A 5,146-nucleotide genomic window follows, 5' to 3' on the forward strand; every position below is an offset into this window, starting at 1 on the left:
CCAAAATGTCACAATGAAGTTAGATTAGTCAGTGAGGATATAGTACATTCTTTCACGGTTTTTGCTCTAAATTTTAAAGAACTGCTTGGATTGACATGGAATTTGGCATATGCATAGCTTACATGTCAAAGAAAAAAGTGATATTGTGCCGATGTGTGCTTTTGGCCTGGGGGTGACTTTCACCCCCTCTTGTTGGTGAAAAAATATATGTCCAACATAAGTCCTAAAAATGGGTAAACTGACTAATTTTAAGTAACTTTTGTTCTATAGAGCTTTTTCGCCAAGTCAACACTTTTCGAGTTATTTGCGAGTGAATATGTTCATTTTTCAACGAAATAACTACATTTTTAGACGGTTTTTCGCAAATAACTCAAAAAGTAAGTATTTTGTCGAAAAAAACGTTCTTAGCAAAAATATAGCCTGTAAAAAAGTAAAAAGAATGGTGTACGCGTTAGGTCTTTCGCAGAACCAGAGTTATATATAGCCAATGAAAAATAAATTCATATTCACCAAATTTCAAATAGAATATTTCGAAGTGAAATATCCAAAAAATTAAGCACTTTTTGGGGAAAACCCATTATAACTTTTTTAAAGTGTTTAAAAAAGCTTTATTTCTGTTTTTATAAAAAGTTTCTAGCATTAAATTTAAGCAAGTTACGCTCACAATAAATTGGCAAAAAAAAATCGGGAAGACCATCCCCTAATTAGCAACTTAAATGAAATTAATCGTTATGGTAGGGGAGCAAAGTATGCTAAATGTGCAGTCACTCGAGCGCTTTGGGGACCTATTGGGTTGTGAAGAGTAGGTCCTAAAACCAAAAAAAGTTAAGTAAAGTTTTCCATTTTAGTGGGCGCTTGCCATTTTTAATTTAATTTTCCATTTCCAACAATCGTTTTTTCCGATTATAACGCCATCTATCCATAATTCGAAAAAATGTTTTGAATAAAAGTTACTTATTTTTACGTAAGGAATCCAAATCTGCAATAAAAAATGAGGGCTCCTATTTAAGATTTTAAAGTAACCCCCCACCCCACATCTATGGGGGGTCGTGTTTGGTGCCATTCGATAGATTTTTCAAAAATATTGAATAAGTGTATTTTACAGTTTTTCGATCTGATGTTCATTTCGCGAAATATCGCGGGATTCGTATTTAAAATATTAAATTTACCCCCCACCCCTCTCCGTGGGAAGTCGTGTTTGGTATCATTAGATAGATTTTTTAAAAATATTGAGCACATATTTTTTAGTTTTTCGATCTGTCATTCATTTCGCGAAATATTCGCTTTTTTCTTGTGAATCTTTGGGACTCACCCATTTCCTTACGCGCGGCTCAAATCGTCAGATTTTTTAAATATACACTCTTTTGCATGTACTTAACTTACCTTATCTTAATCTGACAATTTCGAGTTTTTTTAAGAATAGATTTTTTTTTTCGGGCCCCCCTTAACGAACTCCCCTGTGTTAAGAGCCAATCTATGGTAGAGGTACATCTGCAGGGTACCAGGTTTCTCCCTATATGCTAATCTGACGCGCTCGAGTAACTGCAAAAATCCCCGCTTGGGCTCCCCTACCATTACAGCTGCACAAATTATTCTACTTATGTTGTGCTTATATGGTTTGTAAGTTTCATCGATTCAATAAGTGCTTATTTAAAAATTGGTTTTAAAGTAAAATTTTTAAAAATTTTAATTTTGAAAAATATGATTTTTTTTAAAATAACATAAAAATTGTTAGAGGTACCAAAAATCTCGAAAAACAAAAAAAAGTCAGCATTGCTTTTCTGAATATCATGTATTTTTTTATTTTTCTGTCAGACAAAAATTGATTAAGATTTGGTGTTTCTACATTTGCATACATTCGTGATCAGTGACTCGTTCAACCCCTTTTAACTACAGCTCTTTCAAAAAAAGGACTTTGAACCGATGAAACTTACAGATCATATAAAAAATACATATACGAGTCAAAAATCTTGTGAAGTCGTAACGATAAGTTCATTTGAGATACTAATTAGGGGGTGGTTTTTCCGATTTTAAGAAAAAAGGGGGACTAACATTATTTTGAGCGTAACTTGTTTACTTTTGATGCTAAAAATTTTTTTATAAAATAAAAATGAAGCTTTTTTTAAACACTTTAAATAAGTTGTAATGAGTTTTCCCCGAAATGTACTTCATTTTTGGTTATTTCGCGTTAAAGTATTCCATTTAGAATTTGACGAATATGAACCTATTTTTAATTAGCTATAACTCTGCTTCTGGTAGGTATAGAAACGTGGTATATACACCATTTTTTTAAATTTTTTACAGGCTATATTTTTGCCAACAATGTTTTTTCGACAAAATACTTACTATTTTAGTTATTTGCGAAAAACCGTCTAAAATCGTGGTTATTTTGTTGAAAAAATGAACATATTCACTGGCAAATAACTCGAAAAGTATTGACTCATGAGTGAAAAAACTCTATAAAACAAAAGTTATTTAAAATTAGTCAGTTTATCCATTTCCGGACTTACTTTGGACGAATATTTTTTCACCCCCAACAGGGGGTGAAAACCACCCCGGGGCAAAAGAACATATCGGCACAATATCACTTTTTTTCTTTGACTTGTTAGCTATGTGTATGCCAAATTTCCTGTCAATCCAAGCGGTTCTTTAAAATTTAGAGGTTTTGCAATATTTTACCGTTAAAGAACGTACTAATATTTGGCTCCGAATTTGGTCCTAATACATCAACTTACTTGATATTTTTACAGTAAGTAAGGAATCGCTCAAGAAACAAAGTCTATCCTATGCCAAAATATGCTTTTACCTCAGGGGTGGTTCCCACCCCTTCTAAGAGTAGAACTTTTTTGGTCAAGATAGCCCCGGGAGTCGGTAGAGGGCCTAATTCTAAACAAAAACTGTTTTATATATATTTTTTGAAAACTCAATACCTTTTGAGTTATTTGTGATTAAAAAATTCGTCATTGTCATTAAAAAATTACATCTTTTCGGGCGGTTTTTGCGAATAACTTAACAACTATGGAACTAACGAAAAAAAGTTTAAGAAACGTTGTAGCTTATAAAAAAAAGATTCGTTTTTTTTTCGGAAAAACGAGATGTGGTAGGTGGAAAAAGACTTTTTGGTGATTGCTGGAATCGGTGCAGTCAACTTGACATAACAAAAAAATGATCGATTTTACTGGTATAATGCTACCAATACTTTTGTAGTACTCGAAAAGACTTTTAAAATGAGCACTATTACATGTCGATTTCATTCAAAATCAGCAAGATAGGGTGCAAAAAAATTTATCATACACACCTAGGTTTTCATCGTAGTATAGTGCTAATTCTCCCAGGCCATCTGTCAGTTTGACTTCATTGAAGGCTCTTCCCTGAGCTGCCACAGCTGTATCATCAGCGTTATTAAATTGCCTTGTTTGTTGTTTTAACAACAAAAATACAAACATACATCTGGGAAATGTACCGACAGAAAGGGTTGCTAAATACAAATACCTAGGAACCTGGATTTCAGACAATAATGATCAAACAACAGAAATAAAGGCCCGGATAGAAATAGCAGGAAATACGTTTTTAAAAATAAAAACAGTTATCTGCAACAAAGAATCTTAATTAGAACTGAGAGTAAGACCTCTGAGATGCTACGTGTTTTCAAGCTGAACATTGAAGCAAGAACACATAAATAAGCTACAGTCATTTGAAATGTTGTGTTACAGGAGGATGCTTAGAATAGCATGGACACAGAAGAAAACGAACACTGAAGTATAGCGAGAAATGGGCAAAGAATACGAAATAAACAATAAAAATGATAAAGTTACAATATCTGGGACACGTAATGGGCAGACAGCGATATGAAATGGTAAGACTGATTATTTCATTCATATGAGATTCTGACCAATAGAAAGCTACAGAAATCTAAATTAAATTGATAATTTTTGATAATTTCCCGTCGTCAAGTATATTACGTCAGATGCCCTTCGTTGCTACGAAAAAATACATCCAGTGACATTAATGACAATTAATGTTTTAAAAATTATAAAAGTGATGACTTTCAACCGTAAAATATTTATAACAACTGTGTGTATAATTGTACTAATTTGTACTTACATAAATAAATTACAATAAAATTTTGGTCTTGAACAGTTTTATTCATGAAATAATCGCAACAAATTGCACTCGATCTCTAAAATTAATATAGAATTTTTGCCCTCGTGACACTTTTGACATAATTTCTCTAAAACTGTCAAAGTGTCACTCGGGAAAAATTCAATAATTTTAGAGCTCTTGTGCAATTACTACTGATAATAATTATTGTGGCCAACTAGTACGAAAAATCCGGGACATGGCCCGAATTACGAAGTCGTGTCCCGGCGTCCCGGACAAGGCTTCCGGGCCATCCAGATTTTTAACCTTTTGGTAAAATTCTATTTTGAATACGTTATTCTTTTAAGAATTCACATCAATGGATTGTTTTTTAAAGGTTTTCTTCTCATTTTTAAGCAAATTCAATTTTTCGCCAAAAATTTATAAGTAATCAACATAAAAATGTTCTAAAGCTGTATTCTTATCGCATGTTTGACAATTATATTTTTTATGGAATTGAGCGACAATTGGTTGTAATGATAATTACACTTTTATTAAAACCTTTTTATATACTTGGCTTGGTTGGTGTCACGGACTCCGCAAATTTTGTAATCCATTTTAAAAATAGTTCGAGGCTATCTAGACACCTGAAATTTTCAGGATAGCTTAGAACTAGCTAACAATGCAATATTTAACTGCTATTATACAGGGTGATTAATTATTAGTGGGGTGAAGCTTCGTAGATCCGTTATAGTAATGTATAGCGATAAAACTTAATAACAAAAATTGTAGCGAACTTTGAGCTTCACATTACAAAATTAGTTAGAATGTTACAGGGTGTTCGATAACAGAGTGGCAGACCAAACTTTTGTTTTTTTAAATAAAACACCCTATATTTTATTATATATTCGATATCTTCGTAACTTTTTGATTACAAAAATATAAAGGTTTGGTATGTTATGCGGGGTATTTACAAAGTTATAACCAATTTTATATGAAAATCGTAACAAGTTTAACTACCTGTATAAATAAAAGCAAGCAAAAGGTCAATGGTTTATTGACGTCA

This window comes from Diabrotica virgifera, chromosome 3 (assembly GCF_917563875.1).
Source record: "Diabrotica virgifera virgifera chromosome 3, PGI_DIABVI_V3a".
Lineage (NCBI taxonomy): Eukaryota > Metazoa > Arthropoda > Insecta > Coleoptera > Chrysomelidae > Diabrotica > Diabrotica virgifera.